Here is an 11,193-nt window from a genome sequence, read left to right on the forward strand (position 1 = left end):
CTCTCTCAGTGGTCGGTAGGTAGGCAAGGCAGAGCTAGAGAGAGAGAGAGAGAGAGAGAGAGAGAGAGAGAGAGAGAGAGAGAGAGAGAGAGAGAGAGAACCTTTTCAGTTGAAAAGAGCATAGTCAGTTAGCATACCCGTGTAACAGGTATAACGTACAGGTAAACTGACGAAAGGTAAAGAAAACTGCTGTTTGTGCCACAAAAGATAACAACCACAAAGCTGAAGCAAAAAGCACCCTGACCCGATTTAGAAACGTAAATATAGCAACCAGCCTCGTGTCTACACTGAAGCTCTAGACCCGTAATTGCCGTCAAAAGTGATATGCTTGCTGTTGCAAAATGCGACTGTTTCTGCTTCGTGTTGTGCTGTTGTTCGTGTATAGTGTACGAGCAACGTCTTGCATTGACGCAGAGTTTTCAAACGTGTGTTTTTGGTGAAAGATTTTTGCAGAGATACATTATTAGTCAGTGAGAGAGAGTACACATGTTTGTAAGTAAAGTTATGTTCCATTCATGTACTCCACAAATAGCTAACAACGTGGTTATGATGTGAACCTACGGTGGATTATCCAGTCAGTGGCGGTGTATTCAAGAGAGAAGGGCCGCGAGCACGGTGAAGATGATTATGCAAGTTGTGATTTGAGAACGCGGCTTATATCGTCACGCAATGCTTATTCGGTGTCCGGATTGCGTGAGGACTATATGTGTACCGTGCAGATAATGAACTTCTGAGTCAATATTTCCGAAGAAATACCTGGTCGTCCTCTCAATCGACACAGAATATCAGGGTGTGTTTTTCTGTTATGTTTGAGTGCTTGGCAGAACGGTTGATGCATACCCAACAGTGTCTTTGAAAGAGCTGGAATTGTAGACTCAAGAGTTGAGGGTGAGGACGATGGGTACGCCTATTTAACACTCAGTGATGTGGTACCCCGGGTAATAACCATCAGTCAGCGTATGCTATGCATTCGACAATACTCTCGATATCAAGGATGCGTTTGTTTTTGTGTGCCAGAAGCCAGCGCATTTGCCGTTTGACTTCGGGTACCTACAAGTGTTGATCCTGGCAGCACACTCTCCATCATCACTTTGCCTTGTCCACGCACATCAGGAGTACTTAGACCTGCTATTTCCATGTACAGTACTCGGAAGTGAACGCCGAATGAGCACCTGCTAATCTGACCTGCATCGACGCAACTACAATTGTGGTTTGATTACTCGTGCATTTTGTTATTTTAACTAGGCGACAAAGGATTTTGATCCGCGCAGACATTGCGGCCATGTGCTTTTGTTACTTTGACAAGACATTCAAGGATTCTTAGACGGTTTCTGCGAACGTGGTTGAATGAACCGCTGAAGTGTGGTTTCTGCCATCGTGGTTCAGTGGACCGACTGTGTTTTATAACAAGACTATACGAAGTGCATTATTTGCGATCGTGGTCGAATGGACGTTGTGTCAGGACGAGTTTTAACATCCAGCTGAAACATTTGATCACATTACATTTGAAGTTGGATCTCTCAATCGTTAAAATTATCAGGCGAATTTTTGTTAAACTAAAGTACTTGGCATTTGCTTTTTTATCGGCAACATTTTGCTGATCTAGCATGACTTTATTGTCCTCATTGGTCGTTTGACGCCCACACACGCGCGCCATGCCGTATTTTATTGGCAAAATGGAGCGTGTGAAAGTGTGGTGATAGGCCCTTTGTCAGTCAGTGCGCGGCAGTTATCGCCAGTTGATAGCTCCACGATGATTGGGACCGCTCAATACTCCACATTGCTTCACAAGTGGGAGCAGGTAGGTGTTTTTGTTGTGTGTTTTTGTTTTTTATTTTTTTTGTGCGCCAATGGAGGCTCCCCCCCCTTTTTTTTTGGGGGGGGGGGGGGGGCACAGACTAATGTTGTGTTTTTGTTTGTTTGTTTGTTTGTTTGTTTGTTTTGTTTGTTTGTTTGTTTGTTTGTTTCTTTCTTTCTTTCTTTCTTTCTTCTTTCTTTTTATATTTAGTCAAGTTTTGACTAAATATTTTAACATCGAGGGGGAATCGAAACGAGGGTCGTGGTGTATGTGCGTGTGTGCGTGTGTGTGTGTGTGTGTGTAGAGCGATTCAGACTAAACTACTGGACCGATCTTTATGAAATTTGACATGAGAGTTCCTGGGTATGAAATCCCCATACGTTTTTTTCATTTTTTTGATAAATGTCTTTGATGACGTCATATCCGGCTTTTCGTGAAAGTTGAGGCGGCACTGTCACGCCCTCATTTTTCAACCAAATTGGTTGAAATTTTGGTCAAGTAATCTTCGACGAAGCCCGGGGTTCGGTATTGCATTTCAGCTTGGTGGCTTAAAAATTAATTAATGACTTTGGTCATTAAAAATCTGAAAATTGTAAAAAAAATTAAAAATTTATAAAACGATCCAAATTTACGTTTATCTTATTCTCCATCATTTGCTGATTCCAAAAACATATAAATATGTTATATTCGGATTAAAAACAAGCTCTGAAAATTAAATATATAAAAATTATTATCAAAATTATTTTTTCGAAATCAATTTAAAAACACTTTCATCTTATTCCTTGTCGGTTCCTGATTCCAAAAACATATAGATATGATATGTTTGGATTAAAAACACGCTCAGAAAGTTAAAACAAAGAGAGGTACAGAAAAGCGTGCTATCCTTCTTAGCGCAACTACTACCCCGCTCTTCTTGTCAATTTCACTGCCTTTGCCATGAGCGGTGGACTGACGATGCTACGAGTATACGGTCTTGCTGAAAAATGACAGCTACTTGACTAAATATTGTATTTTCGCCTTACGCGACTTGTTTCTTTTGCAATTAAATTGTTGTTTTTCGATTATTGTTGTTATTATGTCAATGTGAGTTTGTCGGTATAGAAAATTTGTCTCTTTGTTTATTTGTGTGTTGGTTTTTTGTTTGTGTGTGTTTTGGGTTGTTGTTATTTTGTGTTTTGTTTGTATGGTGGGGGGGGGAGGATCGGGGGTTGCCCATTATATACAGGATGTAGTGTGGGCGTGTGTGTGTTGGTGTGTATGTCAGTGAATGTGTGGGCGTGTGTGTGTGTGTGTCAGTGTGTGTGTGGGTGTGTGTGTGTGCGTGATTTTACCAACACTACGCTAAATTCCTTGTGCTTTAAATGTTTTTTTTAATGTCACTTGGCTCAATAAATACTGTATTCTGTATTCTGGATGTTCGTCGATTCCCACCGAATGTTGGTTTGTCTGCTCTGATAAACATCGATTGGTATTTTAACATTGTGTGTGTATGTGTGTGTGTGTGTGTGTGTGTGTGTGTGTGTGTGTGTTTGTGTGTGTGCGTGCGTGTGTGTGTGTGTGCGCGTGCGTGCATGCGTGCGTGCGTGTGTGACATTCAGTTGTCTGACTTTTGACCATAGCATCATAGAACGAAAAGGTAGCTTGCTTTGAACTGTTTTTTGCTAAAGAAAGGCTTAGCAATAGTGTCAATGAGAAATCATTGTGAACACATACGATTAAAACTCCGATGGATATCAGTCGGCTACTGAGATAATTATGTTGTAACAGCTTTCTGTTTTTACTGAAAGTGTCTGGGAAATTACCTGTATGTCTTTGTATGAAATTACCTTGTATGTCCTAATAGCCTTCGCGATAGGAACTCTGCCAGTCTAAACAGAGACAGCGCAACGCCTGTTCTGAAAATTTTTAAAAAAGCGACACAAAGGCAATTGACGAAATTGTCCATACGTATTCACAAGTATGTGTGTGAAATCAGGCCCATTGTGGTGTAGATTGCTTTTCTTATCAGCAAGACCTTAATCCTGACAGCAGCTGGAGTTGTTGTCATTAACACAGTCAGGCGTGAAATTACCTGCCTCTAACGAGCGCAGGGTTAGGCACACCACACCGTATAGTTATTTTCTACCAGGAGCATGCTACCTAGGAAGTAAGTACATGTATTGAGTGTTAGAGCCATCATGGTACGCAGACCTTTCAAATAAAAACGTGAGAGTGAGCGTCGTTATTGTTTACGTCAACGGAACTTGAACATATTTAGTTGTAAATGTTATACATTCATTTTAACAAAAATCCTTTACAGTCGCATTTAGCTATATATATATATGTCACTTCAAAATTGTGATCATTTTCACGCGTTCGCTTTCTGCTGCAAACACCGACGTCACAAATCGTAGCCCATCATCCGGTCTTGGTATTAGTTTCTCTAATTCACGATGGTTGCGTGGTGTGTTGGTTAGTTTGGCAGGATATTGGCAGTGTCAAACCATCTCAACATGTTTTATGGGTTTAGCTGTCAAACAAGGCGTGTGTTTTCGTTTTCTCCTACAGAAATGTTGGTAATATATCACAATACTGTCCACCTCCGAAGTGTCCGGTCAGCAGAAACTATAGGCTACTTTTTATTTTTTTTTATTTTTTTTAAAGGTGTTTGAATTCAGTCCTTGTAACTATGTAAGTGTTACACACTGTGTGAAACCGTGTGTATGCGGTATCTTTTATGTGTGCACTTATGGTCGGTGTGGTGTGGGTGGGTGGTTGGGGGTGCTTGTGTGTGCGTGTGCGTGCGCGTGCAAGAGTGTGTGTGTGTGTGTGCGCCCGTGCGCGTATGTGCATGCGTATGTCCGCACCGTGTATGTGCTGGTTTCCTCAACGCTCTTTTGACTTCTCGGCTCCTGCTTCCAGAATTCCAGTCCTGGCTGTTTTGCTAGCACCGCTTCTCGATTCCCAGGAGAAAGCTTTCAGGCTTTCGTTCCTGTGATCACTGAACGGTTCAGTAAACTGAGATCAAGATGAGAGAGATTTACGAATGAGCAGCGTTCTTTGATGTGTGTTAATTAAAACGCCGTTGGCTGCTAGTTGATTGTCGTGCACAGCTTCCGTTTGTGTTTATTTGCTTGTTTGCTTACTTGTCCATTGTTTGCTGGGTCGTTCGTTTAATTTGTTTATTTGTCATGTTGCTTTACTTGTTTATCATTTATTAGACATTTGTATTAGAAGTAAGGACCGGTTGTAAGAAAAGGCGTCGCCTTAAACCTCTATCCTTGAAAAATAAAGTTCCATCATATCTCTCTCTCTCTCTCTCTCTCTCTCTCTCTCTCTCTCTCTCTCTCTCTCTCTCTCTCTCTCTCTCTCTCTCTCCCCTTGGAAAATAAAGTTCCATCTCTCTCTCTCTCTCTCTCTCTCCCTATCTCTCTCTCTCTCTCTCTCTCTCTCTCTCTCTCTCTCTCTCTCTCTCTCTCTCTCTCTCTCTCTCTCTCTCTCTCTCTCTCTCTCTCTCTCTCTCTCTCTCTCTGTTTGCCTTCTATGCAACACTTCCTGAGGAATTTGTGTCAAGGCTGAAGAAAGTAACACTTCTCCACTTTAATGAACTTACATTTCTGTCAGTCGTATCACACTTTAATGAACTTACATTTCTGTCAGTCGTATCACACTTTCAAACAAGTATTCACAGAAGAAAAACACACACATTATATCAACCGAACAAAAGCGACACCAGATGTAAATTCCTGTCCATAGGAAGATCACAGATGTTAATTCTTTGTCTGGCCTACATTTTCTCTGATCGTTAGTCAGGCGTATATTATCGAGAGGGAGCGACCCTGTGTCTGTTTTCGACATCTGTAATTAAGTCACTGGAGTAAATAATTAATGATCATCACCATTGTGCCTATGTGACGAATCTGACCCGGTGGCTAAAGCTATTGTTCTGCACCGTTTGCTGCATAAGAGATTCGTGGTGTTACAGTCACGCTTCGCAGTGTTTTCAATGTGGTCTGTGGGTATGATAGAACGACAGATGTGAGAACTGACTGAGTTATCTTCATCAGTAAGGGAGCCCCATGATGTCTAGAATAATTAGTGCCTTGAGGGTGGCCCAACAGAGGTAACGGGAAGTTACTTTGTGTCATGTTTTGCCAGTGTATGTGTTGTAAACAGTAATGTCAATAAACTGTTTTGCCAGAATACTCTGTCAACGATTTTTTTACTGTGGAATAATCCTTCAAGAATTGTCATTGTCTTTGCCATTGTCAAACCCTAAGAGCTTCAAAGTTGCATTAACCACAACGAATTTAAACGTCAAGCCAATCTCTCTAACGAACTCCTACGCCTTTTTGAGAAAGTCTTTTGTGATTGATCAAACCCAGAAGTCTATTATCTAGAAGTAGTATTTCATCCACTTGTGTCAAACCTCAATTAAATAAAAGAACATTATCCATGCACGAGTTCTGTCTTCTTCTTCTTCTGCGTTCGTGGGCTGAAACTCCCACGTACACTCGTGTTTTTTGCACGAGTGGAATTTTACGTGTATGACCGTTTTTTACCCCGCCATTTAGGCAGCCATACGCCGTTTTCGGAGGAAGCATGCTGGGTATGTTCGTGTTTCTATAACCCACCGAACTCTGACATGGATTACAGGATCTTTTTCGTGCGCACTTGGTCTTGTGCTTGCGTGTACACACGGGGGTGTTCGGACACCGAGGAGAGTCTGCACACAAAGTTGACTCTGAGAACTAAATCTCTCGCCGAACGTGGGGACGGACGAACTCATGCTGACAGCGGCCAACTGGATACAAATCCAGCGCGCTACCGACTGAGCTACATCCCCGCCCCGAGTTCTGTCTTTACTTCATGCTAGGCCAGCAGCGTTTCAATAGGATTCGATAGCATTGTTGACTAACGGTCAGAGTGACGAAGGCCCAGCGTTATACGTTCAAACGGCCTCACTAATTTAACTTTCCATATAATGCAATAGGATTAAGGAGCTTTATTGAGTGCTGTTCAGAATGGACAAAGTCCAGATTAAAATTTCAAAGAGACCCTGCAGTTATGTGTAAAATTAAGCATTGTTGACTGCGATTCACACTGCAGAGGATCAAGTTGCATTGTCTGAGGAACGTAGGAGATGCATGGATGTCCTGATAGGGTCAAGCTCATGTGCTGCCTGCGCAGTGAGTACAAACTTAACACGGAAAATTCAGTGGTGTTCAAGTCAAATAACTGGGAGGCCACAGATGTTTGTGGCACCTTGGACACTGGGCCTTTTTAGCTAGGAATCAGTTATCAGGTATATAATGTGTTTACTGGCGTCACAGACGTCGATCTTCATGTGCAAGTTGTAAAACCAAGCTCAAAGGAACTGTCTAAATATCTTAAGAACTGACCATCTTCATGATGGATATGATCGATTAATTATTGTCAAGGAGACTTTTTGATAAACGTAGAAGCTGCGTACTTCATCTGCTGCGGTCAAGTTTAATTGCTGCGTGGACAGTGAATACATACTTGATCCACAGCATTCATTAGTGGTCAGACATCGGAGGTCGCAGGTGGACGTGGCACCTCGGACACTGGGTTTTGCACAGCTGGACATCATTTATCACGAAGTGCGTGTTCGCTGGAGTCACGCACAAAAGATAAAACCACCAACATGTTCCCGTGAAGAAGTTGAAGGAGACTCTCCAACCTCATTAAGACTTGAGCATCATTGACCGCCAATCATGATTGATAGGATCGCCTGGTGAGGGACAAAGAGACTGTCTGATGAACGCAGGAACCTCGCATGCAATTGTCCTCCTGCGGTCAAGCTTGCTCAGTGCACAGAATGTGCATATTGAACTGGAACAGTTGTTCTCCGAGTGGGATGATTGAGAGGAAACAGGTGTATGTGGCACATTGGACACTAGACTTTCCACAGCTGGGCATCATTAGTCTAATCCCGTCGACCTCCTTGTGCTGTCAAGGGTATGTGGTAGAACGTTTCTGCGACAATATTCACGAAGGCCGGAAGAGAGAGAGAGAGAGAGAGAGAGGGGAGGGATTGGAGAGGAAAACGGGGGAAGGGAGGGGGGGTTGTAAGAGAGGCCGGTGTGTGGAAAGAGCGAATGTCTGTCGGTCCGTGTGTCCGTCCGTCTGTAAGACTGTCTGTCCGGCAGTGTCGGTCTGTCTGTCTGTATGAATGTGTCTTTTTAGTCGACGTTGAGCATGTCTGGAATATGCTCAAATTCATGAAGAATTTTTCATAAAAGCTGCAAACGTTTCTTCCCGATTTTGAAGGGGGGACAAGGCAAACGGTTTCTCGATCTTAGCAACCAAACCGATCTATGTGTGAGAGCGTGTCGAGTCTGACTTTAGGGGGCCCGGGTAGCTCAGGTGGTAGAGCACTGGACTTGTGATCGAGAGGTCGCTGGTTCGAATCCGGGCCGGGACGGACACGGGTCAACTTTATGTGCAGACCCAGAGACGGTATCCATCTCCCACCCCCGTGTCACCACAATGGCACGTTAAAGATCTTGGTCATTCTACCATAAGTGCAGATGGCTGATACCACATAAACACGCAAACATCAAAAAGCCGTGAGGGCGTAAAACTCGAATCGCATAAACCAATTCATGTCCAATATAGGCAATTAAGACCTGACGGACAATAAGCCCCTTAAAATGTGTATGTGTCTGACTTTAGCTCACATAAGTCATAATAGCGGAGGACGCGAAACTGCCTTGACTGACCAGGCATTGTTAACGTTGTCCAGTGTATTCATTGACATTGCCACGCCCCCCTCGGCTTTGGGCAACAGAAGTTTTAACCGCAGATCGAAACTCCATGAAAAGTTAGAGATGGCTGTGTTTTCAAGCGGTCCTTACCTTTCTTTGTAATTTTGCACACCTTAGGTAAAGTGCAAGTTTTAGTGTGAAAGAGTGGGTCTTGATGTGTGTCTATGATTTGTTTAGATGTTTATCCGGTGATTATGTCCTTTGCTATTCTGCTGGAGAAAGGACAGCAGGTTCGAACTTCAGTGTTTTCCTTGTGCTGGTTCCATGCAGTGATCCCATCGTGCACTTTCTTGTTTCGTTCTGTTGTGTTTCCTTACAGACATGTTTAGGAGTTTTGTAGTCTTTTAGTTGAAACGAGACGAGTTTGAGGACACCCATCAAAGTTAATGAGCGGAAAATTACATTAATTTCTTTCAAAAAAATTTAAATGACCAAAAAAGTGTGTGTATAAATTATGTACATTGCATCCGTCTTTACCATGCACATGTCTAATATTGCTGTGTTTCCTTTCCATGCACACTTGTAGCATCAGAGAATGGATATGGATTCTTGCATTTACTTCGAGGTAAGCTCCTTTTCCCCTTTTGTTTGCATCTGTGTCGTCTTTCGGCTTGCGATAGTGTTGACTTTCTGAAACTATTTTGTTATGCGGGTGTTATCCCACTTTGAGGCTTTGGTGGTTTTGGATCTGGTGATAATTTGCATGTGGTGCACACACGGTGTTAAGAATTTGTCAGATGCACTTTCTGTTTACGAAAGTGTCAAGCGCGAAACCATTCGACGTTAGTGTTACAGAACTGTGCATGCTGACATACATGTGCAAATTTTGAAAATTATTCTGTGTAAGAGAGTGCGTGTGTGCTGGCTTGCGTGTGTGTGTGTGTGTGTGTGTGTGTGTGTGTGTGTGTGTGTGTGTGTGTGTGTGTGTAATTCGTTCGTTCGTTTTTTTTTGTGCGAGAAAACATTAGCGTTACATACGCATTTTGTCTTGACGCGAAACACTAAATGGGAGGCTACTCCTCCCACCTTCACAAAACGACCAGTGAGCACGAGAGAGAGAGAGAGAGAGAGAGAGAGAGAGAGAGAGAGAGAGAGAGAGAGAGAGAGAGAGAGAGAGAGAGAGAGCGAGAGAGAGAGAGAGAGAGAGAGAGAGAGAGAGAGAGAGAGAGAGAGAGAGAGAGAGAGCAAAATGTGACTGCCAGTACTCAACATTTGCAGTCATTTTCCGCTTTGAATGTCGTCTTCGTTTCATAAAACTTAATATACAAAGATACTTGTGCGGGTAATCCTTTTTACATTTAGTCAAGTTTTGACTAAATGTTTTAACATAGAGGGGGAATCGAGACAAGGGTCGTGGTGTGTGTGCGTCTGTCTGTGCGTGTGTGTGTGTAGAGCGATTCAGACCAAACTACTGGACCGATCTTTATGAAATTTGACATGAGAGTTCCTGGGTATGAAATCCCCATACGTTTTTTTCATTTTTTTGATAAATGTCTTTGATGACGTCATATCCGGCTTTTCGTGAAAGTTGAGGCGGCACTGTCACGCCCTCATTTTTCAACCAAATTGGTTGAAATTTTGGTCAAGTAATCTTCGATGAAGCCCGGACTTCGGTATTGCATTTCAGCTTGGTGGCTTAAAAATTAATTAATGACTTTGGTCATTAAAAATCTGAAAATTGTAAAAAAAAATAAAAATTTATAAAACGATCCAAATGTACGTTTATCTTATTCTCCATCATTTGCTGATTCCAAAAACATATAAATATGTTATATTCGGATTAAAAACAAGCTCTGAAAATTAAATATATCAAAATTATTATCAAAATTAAATTGTCCAAATCAATTTAAAAACACTTTCATCTTATTCCTTGTCGGTTCCTGATTCCAAAAACATATAGATATGATATGTTTGGATTAAAAACACGCTCAGAAAGTTAAAACAAAGAGAGGTACAGAAAAGCGTGCTATCCTTCTTAGCGCAACTACTACCCCGCTCTTCTTGTCAATTTCACTGCCTTTGCCATGAGCGGTGGACTGACGATGCTACGAGTATACGGTCTTGCTGAAAAATTGCATTGCGTTCAGTTTCATTCTGTGTCTGTGAGTTCGACAGCTTGACTAAATGTTGTATTTTCGCCTTACGCGACTTGTTTTTAGATTTGTTCTCCTTACTTTGCATTGTCTCTGCTGTAATGGGTGTTTTTACATTTAGTCAAGTTTTGACTAAATGTTTTAACATAGAGGGGGGAATCGAGACGAGGGTCGTGGTGTATGTGTGTGTGTGTGTGTGTGTGTGTGTGTGTGTGTGTCTGTCTGTCTGTCTGTCTGTCTGTCTGTCTGTCTGTCTGTGTGTAGAGCGATTCAGACTAAACTACTGGGCCGATCTTTATGAAATTTGACATGAGAGTTCCTGGGTATGATATCCCCGGACGTTTTTTTTTCATTTTTTCGATAAATACCTTTGATGACGTCATATCCGGCTTTTTGTAAAAGTTGAGGCAGCACTGTCACACCCTCATTTTTCCATTAAATTGATTGAAATTTTGGCAAAGCAATCTTCGACGAAGGCCGGGGTTTGGTATTGCATTTCAGCTTGGTGGCTTAAAAACTAATGAGTGAGTTT

The sequence above is a fragment of the Littorina saxatilis genome, linkage group LG1 (genome assembly GCF_037325665.1).
Source record: "Littorina saxatilis isolate snail1 linkage group LG1, US_GU_Lsax_2.0, whole genome shotgun sequence".
NCBI classification, from domain to species: Eukaryota; Metazoa; Mollusca; class Gastropoda; order Littorinimorpha; family Littorinidae; genus Littorina; species Littorina saxatilis.